Consider the following 23,300-nt stretch of genomic DNA (forward strand, 5'->3'; position numbering starts at 1 on the left):
TGTGGTAGTTTCAATGTAATTGGCCCCCATGAGCTCTTAGGGAGTGGCACTATTAGGAAGTGTGGTTTTGTTGGAGTGGGTATCGCCTTGTTGGAGGAATTGTGCCACTGTGGGCTGTGAAGTCTCATATATGCTCAAGCCACTCCCAGTGTTTCAGACCACTTCCTGTTGCCTGTGGGTCAAGATGTAGGACTCTCAGCTCCTTCTCTAGCACCATATCTGCCTACACACAACCATGCTACCCCATGATAATGGACTAAACCTCTCAAACTGTAAGCCACCCCAATTAAATGTTTTTCCTTTATAAGAGTTGCCATGTTTTGTTGATGCTCATGAGACCTGCCCTTTCCTAAACAGAAGCAGAAGAGGAGTGGATTGAGGAAGAGAACAGAGGAAGGTGGGTGGTAGGGACTGGGAGGAGAGGAGGGAGGAGAAACTGCAGCTGGGATGGAAGATAAATAAATAAATAAATAAATAAATAAATAAATAAATTTATTTAAAAAATAGTTGTCATGGTCATGGTGTCTCTTCTCAGCAGTTGAAACCCTAAGACACATTCACTGCACTGCAATAAGATCCAAATTCATATAACACAATATGCAAATTTTCCAGGGTAAAAAATCTAAAATTGTTATTAAAAAAGAACCATAAAAATGCCAACCTATACATGGGAAAAGACAATAAAATTTCAACTAGAAGGAAGTAAGTAGAAGAAAGGGGAATAACACTGATTATGAGAGTTTCAGGTGGCCCAAGAGTTGAAATATTCTAATAACCTGAAATCAGCTGTTATAAAAAATTCTCAAATAAGCAACATTAAATGTGGACCCATTCAAAAGAATGCCAAAATAAGCTGAGTATAGTGGCATAGGCCTACAATCCCAATAATTGGAAGGTGGGGGCTGGAGAATTAGGAGTTCAAATCAGTCTGGATATATGAGACCCCGTCTCAAACAAAATGAAAGCTAAAATAAAATACATGAGTTAAAAAATTCTACAAAAATATAAACAAATTGAAACTTCAGGAAAGGAAAATGAAATAACCAAAATAAAAATTAACTGTATCACAGAATGGAAGACAAAGTGGACTTAAAGATAAAGAAATCATTCAATCTAAATAACAGGGAAAATGGAATAAAGAACAAACATCAGGAATATGTGGTATAATAAAGGATCTAACATTTGTGTTCAGATACACTACAAAGAAACAAAATGTAATACCGAAAAAAATTATAAAAAAAATTAGCTAAAATCTGCTGAAAAGCAGAGAGAATACCAAACAGTATAAACACAAATAAATTCAAACTGAGACACATTATAACTAGACTACAAAAACTAAAGACCAAAAACTGAAGATAATACTGTTGATAATAGAACTTGAAAGAAAATCAGTAAGACCACAGAAAATGTAAGCAACACTAGCATCTACAAAACATTCCTTTGCCGGGCGGTGGTGGCGCATGCCTTTAATCCCAGCACTTGGGAGGCAGAGCCAGGCGGATCTCTGTGAGTTTGAGGCCAGCCTGGGCTACCAAGTGAGTTCTAGGAAAGGCGCAAAGCTACACAGAGAAACCCTGTCTCGAAAAACAAACAAACAAAAAAAACATTCCTTTGAGGACAAGCAAAATAAATATGCTTTTTTTTTTTTTTTTTTTTGCGGGGTGGGGAGGAAAGAGTTTATTTTGCTTCCACGTCCATCAACAAGGGAAGTGAAGGCAAGAACTGATGGAGAGGCCATGAAGGAGTGCTGCTTGCTAGCTTGCTCTTAATGGCTTGCTCAGTTTGCTTTCTTATAGAACCCAGGGCCATCAGCTCAGAGGTAGTACTCTCCACAGTTAGCTAGGCTCTCCCATGTTAATCATCAATCAAGAAAATGCACCACAGGCTCGCTTTACAGGTAATCTGGTGGGAGCATTTTCTCAATTGAGGTTTCCTCTTCCAAAATGACTCTAATCTGTGTCAAGCTGACATAAAAACTACCAGCTAACATATTTTCTTCCAATACACAATTCATTCAAAAATAAATATGCTTCTTAAGTATACAAGCTATATTTTCCAGAAATTGCTGATTGGACAAAGTGAGTTGCAAGCCAGCCAGGGATAGAGTTAGAGTGAGATCCTATCTTAAAAAAAGAAAATTCAGCCAGGTGTGGTGGCACATGCCTTTAATCCCAGGACCGGGGGGGGGGGGGGGGAGATATATTGATGACTGTGCCTTTAGAGGTTAGAACTGGGGCTCAGATCCTCTTGGACTGCAGTTATGGATGGTTGTGAAGCACCATGTGGGTGCTGGGAACCAAACCTGGGGCCTCTGCAAGAACAGGTGCTCTTAACCACTAATCCATGTCTCCATCTCCTCAAGATAAAAAAATTAAAAACCCATTTAAGCGAATGAATATGAAATTATCAAAATCAGTGGAACTGAGCTAAAGCAGTGCTGAGAGGGGAATTTTAAGTACTATTACTTACATCAGAAAAGAGGAAATCTCAAATCAATAATCAAAGTTCCCACCTCAAGAAACTAGGAACAGGAGAATAATAATCCTTAGAATAGGATATTAAATAAAGTTGATGATGGTTTGAGAAAAAAGAAAATCAACTTCTAAGTAGCAGCAATAATGGGTAGGTAAGTCAACCACTTTTGCCTAGGTAGGGTAAACAGAAGAATGTCTGGTCAGAGAAAAACAAAAACTTATGCCAACATCTCAAATGAATGTTGCAGATAAATAATATAAAAATTAAGCCCAGTATATTAAGTATTATATATAATACTACTATATTAAGAAGTATATTAATCTCCCTTCTTTACCAGGAGATTCTTTGGTTCCTTAAGAATGTTCATTCCTGGTGAGATAGGCTGCTCCTAGATATAACTGATAGGTGAGAATCCTATTAAGTATATTAACCTTTTTGTACTTAAGTGGAATGTATGTGTTGTATATTGTGTGTACTGATATCTGTCTTATGATACATACATTTCTGTCCTCTGTCTCCTTAACCTTTTTTAAGCTGGTCAGTTACCTTAAGAAGCCTTGAGCTTAATTTCTGAGATATTGGCATTAATTTTTCTCTCTGCTCAAAGTCACAGTTCATATCATTGATACTATAGTTCACTGGATATTACTCTAAACCATGAAGGGCTAGACAGTAACTAAGTTTAGACTCATAGGCCATTCAGTCAGTTTTAACTATACAAGTTTACCACAGTATTGCAAATCAAACCATAGACAATATGTAAACAAGCAGATATGGCTGTGTTCGAATAAAATGCCACGTGTAGGTGCTGGAGAGATTGCCCAGTGGGTAAAGGTACTTGTCACCAGGCTTGATGACCTGAGTTCAATCCTTGGAACCTACACAGTAGAAGGAGAGAACCAACTCCTTTAAATTGTCCTCTGACCGCTACACCCATACTCCCATACACAAATAAATGTTTGATGGCTTAGAGCAAAAGTGACAATGCAGGAAGAGACTGTCAAGGTATAAATGCATTTCAATAGGTATAGATGCAATTTATATGACAACTTTAACATAAAAAGGATAGGGTAAAGGGAGCTCCTGAGTTAGGTGTATGCATTCCTCTATACATAGCAAAGTATTGTCCTAAGTAGACCATACAAACCTAAATACATTATAATTTCTAGAGAAACTACAAAAATATTTGTGATAAACTTAAAAAACATAGTTGATGAATTAAAACATAGTACTAAAATGTCCACATAGCCTAAAAGAAGACAGGAATTAGAAATTTAAAAAAAAAGAGGAAATAAAAACAGAGGTAAGGCTAGAGGTGTGGCTTAGTGAAACAGTACAGGCTTAGCATGCATGAGGCCCTAGGTTCAAGTCTCAGCACCAACTAACAAATACACACTGAGTTAGCAAAAAATTAAAAGAATTAAATAAAGCTAGGCATGGTGTCTTGTATCAGTAATCACCCCAGCACTCAGGTAGATGAGGTAGGAGGACTACAGCAAGCTCAAGACTATCCTGGACTATGTAGTGATTATAAAAAGCCAACCTGAGCAATATGATAAGAACCCTAAATCCCCTGAAAGACACAAGACACACACACAAAAATGAAATGGTAGACCTAAAACATACTGTAGCTAGTATCTTCAACCTTTGTATTTGGGAGATGCAGGCAAAAAAAAAAAAACAACAAAAAAAAAACAAAAAACAAAACAAAACAAAACAAAAAAAACCCAAAAAAACAAAAAAACAAAACAAAAAAAACCCCCAACAGGTGTCAAGACCAGCCTCAGCTACATAGTGAGTTTGAAGCCAGTCTGGGCTACATGAGATCTTGTCTCAAAAAGCAACAACAAAACCAAACAAACAGCCGGGCGGTAGTGGCGCACACCTTTAATCCCAGCACTCGGGAGGCAGAGGCAGGCAGAGTTCGAGGTCAGCCTGGTCTCCAAAGAGAGTTCTAGGAAAGGCGCAAAGCTACACAGAGAAACCCTGTCTTGAAAAACCAAAAAAAAACCAAAAAAAAACAAAAAAACAAAAAAAAAAACAAAGCAAACCAAAAAATCTTATCAATAATTCCATTAAGTATAATGCTGTAAAAATACTGATCTAAAGGTTTAACAAGCAAACCAATTAAATAAGACAAATTGCCAGTCTAAATTTTAAAAATGTAACCCAACAACATGTTATCTATAATAAAATCATTTCAAATATAATAAGTGGTTATAAAGTAAAAGAGTGACAAGAATATATTATGCAAATACTGATCAATAGAAAGGATTCTGGAGCTAAGGGTAATTCAGTGGTAGAGTGTTTGTCTAGTATGTGCAAGGCTCTGGCTTTGAACCTCAGCAGTGGAAAAGGAAACATAATTTAGAGGCAGGAACATTATAAAAATAAGGGGTAAAAGGACATGACATAATGCTAAAAGGGTTAACACAGACAAATTCTGATTTTGTAAACACTTAACAACAAGGTTTCAAAGTAAGTGAAAGAAAAACTGCCAGATCTAAAATGAGAAAAATTCAAATATATTGGTATGCTTCCATATTCCTTTTTTTTACTAATATAAAGAACTAGTAGACAGAAAATCATCAAGAATTTAAAAGAACTAAAAACTCTCTCAAGCAAGTATAGTTAGCTGACATGTGTGGAAAACTCCACCCCAAAACAAAATATTCTTCCAACAAGACAGACCATAATTCAAACCTTTTCATAAATAAAACTAAAATTGTAAAGAATATGTTCCCTGTTTAATTCCCATAAAGGAATTAAAATGGAAATTGACCACAAAGAGAAAATTTCAGAATACTTTTAGAGTATTTATTTGTTTATTAACTAATTTTTATTGGGGACTTAATGCTAGGCAAGTACTCTACTACTAAACTACATTCTCAGCCCCTAAATAGCATATATTTAAATAACCAATTAAAGGAAGAGAAACTTCCCAAAAAATAGTTTGAGGGGCTGGCATTATGGCTTGGTAGTAGAGTGAAAGCTTATGAAATAACTTGAATTGAAGAAAAATGAATATATGATACAAATATATGGGTTGTAGCTGAAAAAGTTTTAGAGGGAAATTTATAGTACCAAATACTTTCAGGAAGAAAACATTTCAATTCAATAATGTATCCTTAAACCTCAGGAAACTAGAAAAAGAAGAGCAAATAAACCCAAAATATATAGATTAAGGAAATCATTGAGATTAAAAAAAAGTCAGTACAACTGAAAAATAATCAAGGAGAAAAAAATCAATGAAACTAGACAGGTTGTTTGAAATAACCAACAAAATTGATAATCTCTGAAGTGACTAAGAGGGAATATTTAAATTAGCAAAATTAAGAATGAAAGAGGTAATGATCACTTTTGATCTAATAGATACTTGGATGTCATGAATAATTTTATGTATATAAAATTAGCAAATTAAATGAAACAGGTCAATTCCTTGAAAACCACAAATTACCAAAATTCATTAAGACGAAACATACAACCTGAAGAATATTCTGATACATATATATGGAATATATATGTGGAAATGTATATATATTGAAAAAAATATAGCTATATATGGAAATTGTATTTAAACCCCTTTTAAAAAAGGGATTCCTAGGCACAGATGTTTTCATTGGCCAATTCCAACAAATACTAAAGAATTAAAGCCAATTCTGCAAGATGAGGTTATCTTTCCTAGTTTACATTATAAAGTCCCGATACCAAACCCAGACAAATACAGTACAAAAAGAAAACTATAGTCTGGTGGTGGTGGTGTATGCATTTCATCCCAGCACTTGGGAGGCAGAGGCAGGTGGATCTTTGAGTTCGAGGACAGCCTGGTCTACAAAGTGAGTTCCAGGATAGCCAGGACTGTTACACAGAGAAACTCTGTCTTGAAAATCCAAACGGAAAAAAAAAAAAGGAAGGAAATTATAGACCAATATCCCCCACTGCTGGCAATGGTTGAGAGACAGCCCGAACTGACCTACTCTGGTGATAGGATGGCCAACACCCTAATTGTCATGCTAGAAACCCCATCCAATGACTGAGGGAACTTGAGGCAGAAGTTGGCCCAATTGATTAGTTTGTTGTTGTTGTTGTTGTTGTTTTTTCAAAATCACAATATAAAACAGTAGTTTTGCCAGGTGTTGATAACATACTCCCAGAACTTGGGAGGCAGTGGCAGGCAGATCTCTGTGAGTTTGAGGCCAGCCTGGTCTACAGAGAGTTCCAGGACAGCCAGGGGCTACACAGAGAAGCCCTGTCTTGAAATACCCAAATAAACAAAACAAAAACAAAAAAAGACAAAAAAATTAGGTTTTAAATGTTTTTTTTTTTTTGTTAAAAAATGTTTTAAATAATCACCAGGGAAGAAAACAGGCTGAGTTTTTCTTCTACTCCTGTCTCATATTGTCAATCATCTATGTCCTCCTTCACTCTGATGTTTTAGAACTTTGGTTCATACTTTTAAAATGGATGACTATGCCATATCGAATGTTAGTAGTTTGGAGCTGGAGAGATGGCTCAGCAGTTAAAGGACCCAGGTTTGATTTTCAGCACCCACATAGGACACTTCACAACCATTCTTAACTCCAGTTCTAGGGGGATGATACTCTCCACGCCTCTGCAGGTACTGCATACATGTGGTGCACAGACATACATGCAAGCAAAACACCCTTACACATAAAATAGTAGTAGTAGTAGTAGTAGTAGTAGTAGTAGTAGTAGTAGTAGTAGTAAAATTCATACTTTGTTCTTTTTGTATGAATTTGATTCTTTTAGGAGAACAGTTTATTGAAGACACGGCCAAGAGGGCACCAGAATGGATAGCCTGCAATTGAGTTTAAATTTTTACTTTAAGATATTTATTTTATTCTTTTTTCAATAATGTCTTAGTTTGGGTTTGTATTGCTGTGATTAAAAATCTCATGACATAAAGCAGCTTGGGGAGGGAAGCCAAGGGAATTCAAACAAGAGAAGGCAAGGCAGGAATTCAAACCAGGCAGAAACCTGGCGGCAGGAACTAATACAAAGGTCACTGGAGAGACCTTTGTCTGAGTTGTACTGCTTACTGGCTTCTTCCTCAGGGCTTGTTCAGCTTGCTATTTTATAGAACCCAGGACCCAGGGGTGGCACAACCCACAGTGAGCACTGCCCTCCTACATCAATCATAAATCAAGACTATGTACCACAAGCTTACCCACAGGCCAGTCTAGTGGGAACATGTTCTTAACTGAGGTCCTCTTTTCCGAAATGACTTTAGCCAGGTGGTGGTGGTGGTGGTGTCGGCGCATGCCTTTAATCCTAGCACTCAGGAGGTAGAGCCAGGCGGGATCTCTGTGAGTTCAAGGCCAGCCTGGGCTACAGAGTGAGTTCCAGGAAAGGCACAAAGCTACACAGAGAAACCCTGTCTCAAAAAAAAAAAAGCAAAATGACTTTAGCTTGTGTCAAGTTTACATAAAACTAGCTAGTACATCTGTTAATCTAATTTAGAATATTTATAAATAGTTGAGATAGAGAAACATACTTTAACCTGCTATTTTTTTCTCCTGATGCTTCAATTCTTTAACATTTAGTAGTCTTAAGTTTGAGATGGTGGTGAATACTTGTGTTCCCAGCATTTGGGAGACTGAGACAGGAAGAGACTGAGTTAGATGTCAGCCAGGGATGCACAGTGAGACTTTCTCAAAAATATCGAACAGTCTAGTAGATAAAGGTTTTAATTAATATGAAAGACTCCACTCCTTTTCTTGATTCTATTTTTTAAGTCAGGTACTAACAGGGCAGACTTCAACTTTCAGTTCAGGCTCTGATCTTTTCTTGCATTCCTATAGCTGCAAATTAGTGACACTGAGTACTAGGGAAGCCTGCTTGCATTATAAATTGGGAGAAGTGGGGAACACAGGGCCAAGCACAGTACCCAAGAACACTGGACATTTGTGGATTTATTGATTTGATTATATCCCAAGTACTGTGAAAAGGAAAATGTTAAAATAAGCCTGTTAGGAAAAAAGAGGTTTTATCATAAGCTGCAGTTTATTTTGCCAAAGCTATCAGATTTTTAAGATAGCAGATAGTTTAACAATTTTTATCATTACTTTATAGTTATTTTATGACCATTACTAGCAAAAATAAATTACAGAAATATTGCTTGACAGGAAAGAATGGTCCCATGTGGGTCTTTCTTCTCTGGATCTCCTAAAACAAAGGATTCTTAATGCATTTTCTCCAATTACAGAAACAGGAAATTGATAGAAAGAAACATCTCTTTCCTTTTTTATGAGAGTAGTTACAGAAAGTCTTTCTGTAGTGTTATTGAGTACTGCTGAAAGGGTATCCAATCTTCTTTCTGTGAAATCCTCATTAGGTACAAGCATAATCAAAAAGTATTTAAAGGAGCTAGTATATAATCAAATTAGCAACTCAGATGGGCAAATTGGTGCAGACCCTGAAATCCTGACCTATACAGGGAGCCCCTGTCTCAAAACAAACATCCCCATTCCAAACAGTAAAGAGACTTTGTGTGAGATGGAGAATGATCTACAGGCAATGCTGAAGGATATCTGGATATAAAAATATAACCTTCAAGGTTAAAAACACAAGTCACATGCAAATACCAAACACAGATCAAATACTCATTTAGCTTAGTAAGAGAATTGACAGGATACAAAAATTAAAAGAATATTTGAGTCTTGGTATATACAGGCACTGAAAATAAGAATGCTAGAATAAGACTGCTAAAATAGATATAAAATGGTTATAACCTAAAGAAAGTTAACCTGAAGCCTCTGGGATTGCTTCTACCAAACAGTATCTTCTGTTTCTCTACCAGACTAAAATCTGTAAGTTAACATGACTTAAAAAAATCTACTCCCTGGCCAAACAATGACTAGTCTAGTCTAAAACCCATGCCAAGAGACTAAGCCCATCCCTGACACTGCCTGGAGCTCCAGGACCCAGAGCTGGATAGCCCAGAGACCTAGAATAGAACCAAACATGACTGGAGAGGAAAAAAAAAGTCAATGTAATGATGTCTAACGATATTCTGCTATACTCATATATTGATGCCTAGCCCAATTGTCATCGGAGAGGTTTCATCCAGCAACAGATGGAAACAGATGCAGACCCAAAGGTAAATATTAGGCAAGAGTTCAGGAATCCTGCAGAAGGGGAGGAGTAATGATTGTAGGAGCCAGAGGGGTCAAGGACATCACAAGAAAACCCACAGAATCAAGTAACCTGGGATCATAGGGGCTTACGGAGACTGAACCAACAACCAGGGAGCCTGCATGGGACTGACCTAGGCCTTCTGCTTATATGTTACAGTTGTGTAGCTTGTTCCGCTTATGGGACTCCTAACAGTGGGAGCAGGGGCTATTTTTCACTCTTTTGCTGGCTTTTGGGATCTTACTCCTCATACTGGGTCACCTTGCCCAGCCTGAATACATGGGGAGGTGCTTAGTTTTACTGCAATTTGATATGCCATGTTTTGTTGATATCCATGGGAAACCTGCCCTTCCCTGAACAGAACAGAGGAATACTGGATTGGAGGGTGGGAACAGGAGGAAGGGGGAGGGGGAGACAGACACTGGGAGGAGAGGAGGGAGGGGAAACTACAGCAATTAACCAATCGAAAATTTACTCCCATACCAGCAAGATGGCTTAGCAGGTAAAGGCACTTACTTATCTCCAAGTCTGACTTCAATTCACAGGACCAACATAGTGGAAGAAGAATATCACTTCCCACAACTTGTCCTCTGACTTCCACATGTGCATATGCACAAATAAATAAATACAATTTTTAGAAGTCTACTCCCCTATATTATAATTGTATGAAAATATCCTTAGGAAAATTAAGCCATCCACTTATCATTTTGTTTTGCTTTAAATAATTTCTGTTAATAAAGGAAGAATGGTTTATTTTATACCTGAGTCTAAGCTTCTGAAAATAAAATTCTGGTCCTAGGGGAATACCTTTTAGAATAATGGGGTTATGCTTATGTATATTTACTGTTCCATAGCATACTTAGACATTTTTATGGATATGTATGTGTACTTTTCTTGTATATGTGCAAGTACACATGAACATTTACCCTAAGATAATCATTAAGATCTTAAAAGTCACCTGGTACATATCTAAAGGAGAATAATCACAAAACATTTGTGTGCAAAGAAGAAGGAAACTAGTACAAGAAAAAAGGAAACTGACATTACTGAACACCTACTGTATGTGCAAGTTTATTTTTAAAGGGCCAAATTTAATTTCATGTAATAACATGTTACTTATACATTTTGCCACATTTAGTCAAATAAATGGATGTTTGCACAATTCCTTTGAACTATAACTTAATTAAAAATTATATACACTATAATATATCCTTTTTAATGTACAGTTTGAGTTTTGACAAATGCAGAGTTATAATCACTACAAACAAGATACAGAACAGTTCTGAGCATAGTTGACTTTAAAATGTCAATTAATCAACAACTATTCTTTAACAATTGATGCATCTAATAGCTAATGATTTGTCTTTGAGTTGCAATAAGGGGAGTGGGAAAAAGCAGAAGTTAACAGTTATTTTGCTCACCAAACTTCCAATACAATTTGTTTCATATACATGAACCAGATAATGGAAAGAAACAGATAATCCACTAAGTAATAATTTATGTGAGATGTGAATTCTAGTCTTGATACTACTATCATATGATATTGAATAAGCAATTACCAATGATGATTTCTTACCTGAGCTTTGCTTTCCTACTTCATAACTGGAAAGATTATTCTAGACAATCTCTAAGGACTGTAGTAACTTTGAACACATGTGATTCAGATATTGAGCATTCAGGGTGATGACAGAGGTTTGGGAAGGCTGGAAACAGCATTATAGCACTGAGGTATTCAAAGGATTGACTTAAAAGGATTAGTAAACAAGGGTAAGTAGAAAGGATGCAACATGAAGCTGATGTAAAGAATAAATTGTCGTGGGGCTATCTATGATAGGGGGCAAATATATAGACACTAACCCAGTGGAGCAAAGTACAGGTGTTATTCTGGAAGAATATGTCAAGGCCAAACTTTAGATTATTGTGAGAGCCAGGGAGAATCACAAGGACTGAGAAGCTTGAAGTGAAACTAAGACAGTGATTCACAACAATCTTTTACTGAAAACCTTCCATAGGCATGCCCTTTAAGACTTTTAAGGGATACAGTACTACAAACCGTGCCCTTTCAGTTATTTATTGTAACAATCATATAAAATTTTAGTGGCCAAAATAAGACTCATTTTATTTGCTCACAATCCCATAGGTTAGCAATTTGGGCTACAATCAGCTAGATGGTTTTGCTAATCTTTTCTAGGGCCTCTCATGCAGTTACAGTAGCAAACTGGTTGGGACTGAATGGTCTAAGATGGCCTCCTTCTTACCTTGCTGCCTATTAACTGGGTTTTCTCCTTATCTTATTTCTTCCTCCAGCAAGCTAACTGGAGCTTCACATTATTGCATCAAGATTTCCAGGGAACAAGAAAGAAGTTACAAGACTTCTTCAAACCCAGGTTAAGTTCCCTACAATTGGCTTATACTATAGTGTATCAGACAAAGCAAGTCAAAGATATGCCACAATGAAAGAGTAGGTAAACAGATTCCATGTTTTGACAGGAGCTATTGCAAAGTCACACTGCAAAAGGGTGTGCTACACAGATGAAAAGGCAGTGCATGCATCCATTAAGTATTCTATCATACTGTCTCATGTTAGTCATGAGTATTAAACACATTTAGTCACAGCTTCAGAGGTGGGAAGAACCACTGAGGTGAAAAAGATGAGATCTGGAGGTACATCCAGGATGGAACAAACCCACAGGAATAGGAAGCATTCTAGACAAAGGCACTACAGAAGAATAACTTGTGCTTAGATGCTAATAAATACAAACTTAGATAAAATAGGTAGAGAAGTTGGACCTGGGAGCATGGCATTGAAATCATGTCAAGAAAGGGGCTTAGAGAGTTTTCCTAAAAAGCAGATGCTTACCTAAAGGGGCTAAAGAACAGAAGAACAGTTTTTACAGGTTCATTTATTTAGTAGTATAAAAAAATTGAAGATTTAAGTTAGTTATCCCAGTGCTAGCTGAATTTAGACTTATGACATGGATATATACACAAACATGCAAGCATCTACCTCTCATTATAAGAGGTTAACTCCTCTAAGAGATTCTTACTATGCAACACACAGGTAGTGAGTATCACTGAGTCCTTCTCTCCCTTGTCCTCTTATGAGTGAGACAGTCTTCACTATAAAGAGACTAAGCTGGCTTCAAACTCACATTCAGTCTCCTGAATGCTGGTATTATAGGCATGTGCTATCATATCCACATAAGAGATAAGTTTCATGTGAAACAAGTAGGATACAGATGTTTACTAAATCTATCTATATTTAAAAGATACCCAAATAACCAATTACACAATGGACAAGAATTCCAGCACTAATCCTAACACTTAGGAGACAGAAGCAGGTGAGGTTGGTCTACATAACGAGCTCCAGGAAAGCCAGAGTTACATAGTGAGACCCTGTCTCAACCATGCCCACACACAAAAGACAAGTGCTGGAGAGATGGCTCTTGCAGAGGACCTGGATTCAGTTCCCAGCATCCACAGGAGCACTTCACAACTACCTATAACTTCAGTTCCAGGGGATTCAATACCCTCTTCTGGCCCCTGTGGGTACTACATGCACATGATGCACATGCATACATTCAGTTTGGTTATTAATGAAATAGGAAACAGGAATTTTCCTCCATATTTTTGAAAAATAATATGTAGAAAACTTTAGTGTCTCATAATCTTCAAATAGCAATTTAGTTGTATGCCTGCAAGTAATACATATATAAATTAGTTAAGGATAAGGAAGTATGACATTTACATGCTGTAGTGAATAGAAAAAATAAAATTTAACGGAAGTCTGAACATCGATTAAAGGATGGTACCCAGGAGAGTGGAATGAATCTCAGGCAGTGTGTTTAATGGGAGGTCTTTTGCTGACATAGTATTTGGAAGATAAGATTGGCAGGGCAACAAAAGAAGGGTATTTCAGCTGTAAGGAAAGGTTCAGGGTATGTGAATATGAAAATGAGAGTTGGATTACTGGTAATGCAGAGAAGAGACAGCAAAAAAAACAGTTCAGAGGTGACATCTATGAAGGACTATTTGAGACTTATTTCACCTAGTTCTGAAATCTGAAGCAGGAAAGAAGTATTTGTAGTTGAAGTTCTTACAAAACTGAACAGACAAGAAAAAACAAATATTTATGTTCCTTGTTCCATATACTGAATTATAGCCATTGCTTGGTGAATTAACAGGTGGAGAAAATTCTCCAGGAGAGAGACATCTGCTTTGTCCTTGGTGCTATTCAGACTGAGTCAGGCCATACTACACAGAAGCCATGGGGAGAGGGGATAGTGATTTCTGTTGCATATTCTAATGATACAATATTATAGGGAGATATTTGAGTGGGCATGCAAAATTTTTAAATTTTTTTCAATATGTCCTTCAAAATTGAAGAGATTTCCTGTAAATATGTTTTTTAATGTAACACTTGAGAAATCGTAGATGTTTCAATCATGTTGTGAGGACTCCAAGAAGACAGGCTTTGTCAGTGCCAACAGTATTTTGAAAAATTAAAGAATTTGTGGATATAGCTCAGCGGTAGAAAACATGTTTAGCACACTTAAGGCTTTCGGTTTATATTAACAAAAAGTTATAGCCGGGCGGTGGTGGCGCACGCCTTTAATCCCAGCACTTGGGAGGCAGAGCCAGGCGGATCTCTGTGAGTTCAAGGCCAGCCTGGGCTACCAAGTGAGTTCCAGGAGAGGCGCAAAGCTACACAGAGAAACCCTGTCTCGAAAAACCAAAAAAAAAACAAAAAAACAAAAAGAAAAAGTTATAAAGTTTAATAATTTCTAAATGGCTTATTTTCTGGGGAGGTACTCAAGTTTATACACTCGATGAATGCTTTACCTAAGATTTCCTGTATAGACAGCATGATTTAATGAGTGTTAGTTAATTCTGAGCTATTTTCATAGCTTCTTGTATAAAATATGGCAATACACTCAATGATTCTTCCATGTTGAGAATATAAATCAAACCACCAAAACTTGCCATTTGATTCAACCTCTGGCTGATACACAGACCTCCCATACATCCATATTTACTATGGAAGTTTTTAATTTTTTTACACATTTTAAAGATATAACTACCAAGAATACCACAGATTAGTTATGCTTGCTTCAACTAATCAAATGTTTCTGATAAGAAACAATTCTATTAAGCATAATAATGTACTCAGTGTACTAATATTGTTCAGTCTTTTATCCTTAATATGCTATTTATTTCACACAATAATCCTAGATATTATTCGTTTTACAACTAAGAGACACAGAGAAATTAAATTCATTCAAGGTTGTACAGCTAACAGTGAAAAAAGCAGGATCCAAACATGGGTTTCTGCCATTCTATTTCATCATTCAAATTCTAGTTAACTAGTTGTTGTGAATTATAGTATAATTCTAACAATCTCATTCCCATAAATAAAATACAAACTTACATGCACACAAATACTTGCTTGTGAATTTTTACAGCAGCTCTACTCATAATCACCAAACTCAAAAGTAATTCACCTAACCTTCCATGTGGAACGACTAAAAAATTACTAAATTGTTAAAGATATTCTCATTAATTACAAGGCATGCATAGAATTTTGAAAGAAAGCAGACAGATAGCATACTGTTAGTAGTACAGAGGTTTTTAAAGCCTAAAATAGGCAGAATCCAAGCAACAATGAATTACTCCATGCTCCCTAATCATAAAATTCAATGGATTAGGTAAAAGAGATATAAAGAAAGAGATATGTATTGGCTTTCTAGATATGTGATGTCTTGTATTAGGCAACTTACTTCAGGGATCACATTTCAGCTCAGATATGTAAAGCTTTCAGAGGCCATCATCCTACTTTTAAGACAAAAATGCTTGCCAAACTGAAGGGCGATCTGGCAGGGAAGTGAAGTTGCAGGACAAACTACTACCCTCATATCCAAAAAGACCAGGGACCTGCAGAGAGACACTGGTTTGGGCACATAAGCCTGTAGAAATTTTGAACCAGAAATTCTATGATTAGCCATAGTGTGAAGCTTCTGTGTTCCATAGATTAGTTTCTACCCTTTAAAAAAGCTTTTCCTACAAGAATCCCACCAGGCTCTCATGGTGAAGACCAAGAAAAATCTAAGAGAAAGCTCCCATAGTGCTACTTGGCTGGATGACTACAACAGTCCACTGTGAAACTCACCAAGATCACCTTCTCTCATCTTTAGTACAGAATAAAGGGATAAATCCTCAGGGAGGAGGATATTAGTATACCAAATGGGGTGTGGTAAGGGGTAGGAGGGAAGAGAAAGAAGCCCTACACAAGAAGAATGAACAGGAAACCTTGCTAGGACACACTCAAGACCCAGGTTCTAGTACCTGACCAATCAGATAATCAGAACACCTCCTCCTCAACCAACCACACCTGACATACTACCTACCTGGTAACAGTGCAATACAATTGGAAAAGCTATAAAAAAAAAAAACCCTACATTTATAAAGCATCACAACGGACAACCCAAAACTAAGAATAGTAAAAATGAAGTTATCATGGGAGCTAGAAAGATGACTCAGCAGTAAAGAGCACTTGCTGCTCTTACAAAGGACCCAAGTTCAGTTTTCCAGGACCCACAATGGTGGCTCACAACCATATGCAACTCCAGTTTGAGGGAATTCAACCTCTATGAGCACCAGGCACACAAGATAGTACACATACATACTTGCAGGCAAAGCACTCATCCATATAAAATAAACACCAAAAAATGCTATCACTAGAAGAATAGGAAATCTCTGGTGCCCTTACCCTGCCTCCCACCTTCACACGCTCAGGCCAACAAAAACATTGACCAGGCCAACTCCTCACTTAAAGGCCTAGGAAAAGAAACCAGAGCTTTCTAACAACTAAAAATTTATCAGAATCTCTTGCCCATGTGCAGCTTTCAGGATGTTCATGAGGTGTATCAAAAGGTAAGAAAATACCCCAAGTTACAAAGCAGTTACTGGGTCCAAACACAGTAGTACAGATGTTGAGACTATCAAAAATCAAATTTAAAAGAATTATGATTCATGTTAAGAAAAAAACCTCTAATGGATAAAGTAGATAATATGCAAGTCCAGACGGATAATTTCAGCAAAGAAATAGAAGTCGGTGAAAAAAGCAAATAGAAACACTAAAAAGAAAAAAGTTAAAAAAAAACAAAAACAGCAACCCAGTGGGCTCAACAGTAGACTTGATGCAGCCAACAAAAGTATCAATGAGTTTGAAGATCATGTTTATTGATCGGGCCACTAAAAATTAAAACAAAAGGGGAAAAAGGAGAAAAAAAAGAACCAGCACACAGGGGCTGGCTGGAGCTATGGCTCCGTGGTTCAAAGGCCACTAAAAATTAAAACAGAAGTGGACAAAAGAGGGAAAAAATGAACCAGCATGTAGGGGCTAGAGTTATGGTTCAGTGGTTCAAAGCATTTGCTGCTCTTGCAGAGGACCTGGATTGGATTCTGAGAACCCACATGCTGGCTCACAACCATCTGTAATTCCAGTTCCAGGGGACCCGACACCTTCTTCTGGCCTTCACAGGCACTGCACACATGTGGTGCAGACATATATGCAGGCAAAAATAACTATTAAAAAAAGAAAAAAGCACACAACATTCAAGAACTGTGAGCCATTCAGTGTAACAAACCTGGGACTGGAATCCTAGACAAACAAAAAAAGCAAAATAGGTAAAATTATTTGAAAAAATAATGGCTGAGAAATTATAGACATAAACTACAGATAAAAGGACTTTGGAGAATATTAAACGAGAAATATGAAAAAATATAAAGCCATATCTAGGCATAGCATATTTAAATTGCTTAAAATCAAAGGCAAAAAGAAAACCTTTAAAAAAGCCAGAGGTAAAGAGAGGCAGACATTAGATATGCACAAGGATAATAATTATATCAGACTTAACTAGATGATATGCAGTAGTGGAATAATATATTGAAGGAGAGGAAAAATCTCTTCCAACCATTTTTCTATATCACACAAAATGTCCTTCAAAAGTGATTGGAATATGAAAACTTTCTTAGACAAAAACAGAATTTACTGCCATCTAACCTATCCTAAAAATGTTAAAGGAAATTCTTTTCTTCATTAAAATTATGTTTTATTTTAATGTAACAATTTTTATTAATTCTTTGAGAATTTCAGACATGCATACAATGTATTTTGATCATATTCACCACCTACTCTTCCCTCTAACTCCTGCAAGATCTACCTTCACCTCTCTCCCAACTTCATATGCTTTTTAAAAACTAACTCAACTTAAAGTTCAATTTGTGCTGTCCATATATGCATTGGTGTAGGGCCATCCACTAAAGCATGGATAATCTATTAGGAACTATACTCATAAAGAAAACTGATTCTCCTCCTAGCAGCTATCATTCTCAATAGCTCCTCAACTAGAAGTGGAAGCTTATGAGCCCCCCATCCCCTCCATGCTGGAATGCTGACTAGCTAAAGAAAAATATCTAAGGGAGTTGGGAAACTAGGATTAACAAAAGAAATAAGAAGCACTGGAGAGGAAATAAATGAAGGTAGGGTATGACATTTTTTTTTTTTTTATTTATTTTTTTTTTTTTGGTTTTTTTGAGACAGCGTTTCTCTGTGTAGCTTTGCGCCTTTCCTGGAACTCACTTTGTAGACCAGGCTGGCCTTGAACTCACAAAGATCCGCCTGCCTCTGCCTCCCGAGTGCTGGGATTAAAGGCGTGCGCCACCACAGCCCGGCAACATTTTATTTTTTTAAATGTTTAAGAAGTCAATTTTCCATCTATCAGTCAAAGGCCAATTTTGCAAGCAAGCCTTCTAAGACAACAGCCTCAAACCTGCTAGGTAAACTGCTTTCTACACAAAAGGACATATACTATAAAACAAACCCAAAATTCTACAGCTAGTATTATTCTTGATGAGAGATGAGAACAAGTTAAGTGTTCCCTTTTCACTACAATTCTGAAAAAGAAAAATGTCAGAGTACTAATATTACTTATTTCAAGACTCACTATAAAACTATAGTACTGAGGAAAGTGTAGCAACCAGTATATCATGGCTGAGGATGAGGCTCAGTGGTAGAGCATTTGCCTAGCATGCTTTAGGCATGAGATCTATCCTCATTTCAGCACTGCAAAGAGTATAATTAATGGAAAAAATGGTTAAGACACACAGATTCATGGAACAGAGAAGCTCAGAAACAGATGCACAGATGCAAAGGCAATTTATTAAATAAAAGATAGACTTTTCAAAAAATGGTGCAATAAAACATCCCATATGTGGGAAAATGAACTTCAACACATACTTCACTTTCATGGCTTATTGGAATACAAACTGGCAGAACCACTTTGGAGGACAGTTGGTCCACTTCTGTCCGAGAAAGATCAGCAATTCCATTTCCATGCACTTATCCAAAAGGAACTGAAAACTTATGCTCAAACAAAGACCTATAAGCTAATATTTACCACATCAGTTGTCCTCTAGTCTACACACATGTAATTCAAAGCTGGAGGTATAGTGCAGTGATATAGTATGCATGTTGTACAAGAAAAGTCCTTGATAGGCTCAATCCCCAATACTTCAAGAAAAAGTCAGAAGTATATCAAGAAGCATTTCTAAGAGGAAAAACTTACCTGAATATCCATCTCTCTATCTAACATATAGGTGTATATATATATATATATATGAATAGATCTGATCAAGTCAAGTTGAGGAGGAGTCCATAATTCCCATCACTATGTATCAGTTCTCTTTTTAAAAACACATATAATTTTTGAAATAGGAAAATAAACAACAATCTTAAAATTAAAAATGTATACATTAGAACTTATGCAATGAAGTCTTGCTCTCAACCACTAGTCCACATCATGCATGCCACCAAACTGTCAGTGCTTGAACAGCCCTCCAGAAATATTTTGTGTCTATATAAGCAAAAATATATATATTCTTGCCCTCAACTCACTGTTTTACATAAATGGTAACACTTGCTCTACTGGTTCCTGATTTTTCTCACTGTATACATTATAGATTATACAATACATAGTGTAATACTCTTGTATAACTAAGCCCTGACTGATACTCAATATATCATCAATCTTCTACTATAGGCAATATTCCAATTAACTTGTATTTGTTGAATAAATTCTTGGATAAAGTGCTAATGCTATGTTTATAAATATGGATGGCTCTTTTCAAGTTACTGACTTAAATATCAGGAATTATAAATTTTTATCCTAGGAGGAAATAAGAAAATCTAAGATTATATCATCACTCAATTTTCACACACCCCTATGATGCACAAAATGAACATTTTACTCAGTTTCCCACGTTTCCAAGAATCATTACATTTTTATATAATAAATTTCAGCCTTCAAGCTGTTGAAAAAAAAATCTATGTTATGCAAAGACTGTTACCTTTGAGATCTTCCAGAACAAAGGTCGAAGCCTGATGTACCAAACTGGTGGATCTTGGCCACTCACTTCACAGTATGATACTGGATTCTTCACTGCAACCACAGGAATATTTTTAAAAATTTGAATAAATAAAACATAGTTACAAAGAATCCTTTGTTCTTATTACAATGCCCAAATAAGTGTTTCTTCTCTTAGGTAAAAATTATATTTGAAAAAGGGGAGGGGCTACAGGTAAAATTGCCAATGCTCCTCTCATTGAATGGAGGTAGATTCCCAAGTCTTTTTGCTTAACTACAAAACATATATATATATGTATGTATATATATATATACACACACACACACACACATATATACATATATATGTATGTATGTATACAAGGATTTTGTGATAAAACATGAATGGGTTTTGAGGAGACACAGGAGCTCCTTTGATAATAGCTGTATAAGATCAAAGAATAGTTGAACCATTTGTGAGAATATCTACTTCCAAAACCACACTGCCTCCCTCTGGCTTTCCATTCCCTACCATTTACACATTATTGCTGGAAGGGTTCCCAATTTGTTCACAGCTCCTTATATCCACTCTTTGAATGGTCTCCCACAATGTCTCTGGACTTGGTCATGAAAACATTCTTGTGATTTAGCAATGGAACAATAGCAAATTTGACAGGAACAGACAATTGAAAAAAAAGTACTTATGTACTGGCTGGTGCTTGCTTTTACTTGCTTCTCTCTTTGGAGACCCTGAGATTACTATGTTAATAAGTCCAGACTAGCCACCTAGAAGAGACCACATAGTGATGAGCCATCCAAGCTTAGGGCCTCCTACCTAAACAACTAGTCTATCAAACAACAGCTGTCTATGCAAAGCCACTCTAAATCATCAAGCCACTAACTAAGCACTTTCTCTTACCCCTAAAATCTAACTAGCACAGGCTACTTAAGAGTATGTTTGTGACCCAAATATGTATGGCAAGGGGACAAGAGCACAGCTTTTGTCTTGTGAGGTTTATGCTGTACATAAAAACGTTTTCAAATATAAAAATTTCCACTACTTGAATGAAAATATGAAAAAATATTACAGAAAAAAATGTTTGTCTTTCCAGAGTCTCACAAATGTGCCATCACAGATGGCATACACACAAAATAAAAAATTTACAAATTTTCATTTAGTCACAGAAGTATCTTAATTATGATATATTTAAACCAAAGCCTTATACTCCATAGTTTCATTTGTAATGCTAAATCCAGAATTCCAGAAATTACTTTTCCTCTCAATTCTAATTGTTTATCTATTTCACAGGGCTTAATGAAAGCTAACTGATTTCCCTTAATGAAGCCTAAAATGCAAGAGATATGAACCTAATTAAACCAATATTCTTAAGCAGTACCTTCTTTTAGCATCATGGCAACTCTTCTTACCAATATTTACAAAAGACAGTAAAAGTCATCTACCAACATTTTGGTGTAGGTTTTATATAGAAACATCATCTCTACTGGAATAAAGGTGGAACGTTGAAGAAGTGACTTAACGCTTTTTTAGGTGCCACTGGATACTTTTCTGAAGTACACACACATACACACACCCATGTGCGTGGTTTAGGAAGCTTAATAAAATACTTTCAAGTAGCCTCTGCCTCTCTTTGAAATAAAGCACAAGCTCCTTAATGAGGTTCCATAAAGCCTGTCAATCTTCTGCCTACCTTTTTTTCCCAGATTCAGCAAAACCTCTATGAATCCTTTATTCCATTCTCCCACCTCAGTACTGTCACAACAACTGCTTTTTCCTCTGCCTGGCAATCTCTTCTCTCTACCTTTTACCTTATTTATTATTATTCATTCTCGAGGCTCCAAACATACTCCACTAGTTTCAATCACAGAAGAATTAATTCTATCTCTTCCTTGCCACGTGACCTTGTGCAATGGCTCTGCATCACCATTTTAAGATTCATACCTCTGAGAGATATCCTCTGCTCAGAGAGCTATCCAGTGCTAAACATAAAGGAAACTGTTACCAAATCAGTTGCTATTATTTTTATTATTCCATAAGGTAATCACCATTGTCTTTCCTAGAACTATCAATCAGAAATTTATCTGTTGAAAAAAAACCAGAAATAGCCCCTTGGCTCCTACCTCAATACTTAACATTTTATATGTTACTCCCAACATACAGCTTTTTTTTTTTTTTGGTAAGGGGAGATGAAATAAATGTTTACAGAGCAAATATTACTTCAACTAAACTCTCACTACCATCCTTAGAGATATGATTTGGCACATGAAGAAACCAAGGCACAGAGAAGTAAACTAGCCAAGATCAAGAGGAAGAGCCAGAATATGAGTCCAAGTATGACTGAGTCCACTCCCTGTGGTGGATGTATAACATCAAAGGATTCCCTAACTCATGAATTTTGTCACCTAAGAGCAAAAGGCCTTAAAGATGGATATATACAGTTATATCCAGTTAAGTGACTCCCAGATATCTACTCTTCAGATCCTTAACCAGGCCTCTGTTCCCATCAGCAGAACATTCCTCCTCCTAACTGTTGAAAAGATTCCTCAAATTCTTTCCACTGGACATTAAGCTCTTAAGGGGATGATTATCTTTCTCTTTTTATACCCCTAGCAAATAGAAAGCACTCAGTATGTTTGCTGAATGAATTAAATGGAAACTATACTAATGGCCATAAAGTTGAGGATTTTCATAGTATTAAAATTTGACATAGGAAAATACACAACAAGAACAGTGAAAGGGAGAGGGTGTCTTAAATACTTTTACGATTGGTCATGATTTCTCTATCTGGCATCAGAGATTCCACTTGATTTACAAACATATGCCTGGTAGCTACAGGGAGACTTTACCTCTGGGCCCTGCCCCACCACCAATGTTCTGCTATATCAGTGGTTGCATCGGAGACACTCTTCATGACAGGATGGCCTTGACAAGTACCACTCTCCCAATGGTTATGCACAAATGATTTGGTAAAAAGAAACAGAAAGAGCAAATGAAAGCAAACTGCTGATAACTAGTGACCTTGGATAAAGGAAATATAGTGAGTTTTTGTACCAATCTTGCAACATTTCAAAAAATTATATATTTTATCAAAATTAAATTTTCAAAAGCTAAAAAGAAACCAGCAAGTTTCCCAGGAGATTTCAACACCGAGGGTTTGGTGTATAGGCCAAGCTGATATCACATTCTCTTGTTAGCTAGTCCAAAAACAACATTCTAGCCAAACATAGTAGCCCACACCTTGTAATCCC

The 23,300-nt window shown here is 36.6% G+C and overlaps 1 protein-coding gene across 1 annotated transcript in view; it reads right to left on the reverse strand.

Moving 5' to 3' along the window:
* The window catches only part of Jade3 (jade family PHD finger 3), a 154,613-nt gene that overhangs the window by 127,724 nt on the left and 3,589 nt on the right, over nucleotides 1-23,300 (reverse strand). The window contains exon 3 of the mRNA XM_059250225.1: nucleotides 20,038-20,129. The gene's annotated coding sequence lies outside the window, so the exon portion shown is untranslated. The remainder of the gene's footprint in view (nucleotides 1-20,037; nucleotides 20,130-23,300) is intronic.

This window comes from Peromyscus eremicus, chromosome X (assembly GCF_949786415.1).
Source record: "Peromyscus eremicus chromosome X, PerEre_H2_v1, whole genome shotgun sequence".
Lineage (NCBI taxonomy): Eukaryota > Metazoa > Chordata > Mammalia > Rodentia > Cricetidae > Peromyscus > Peromyscus eremicus.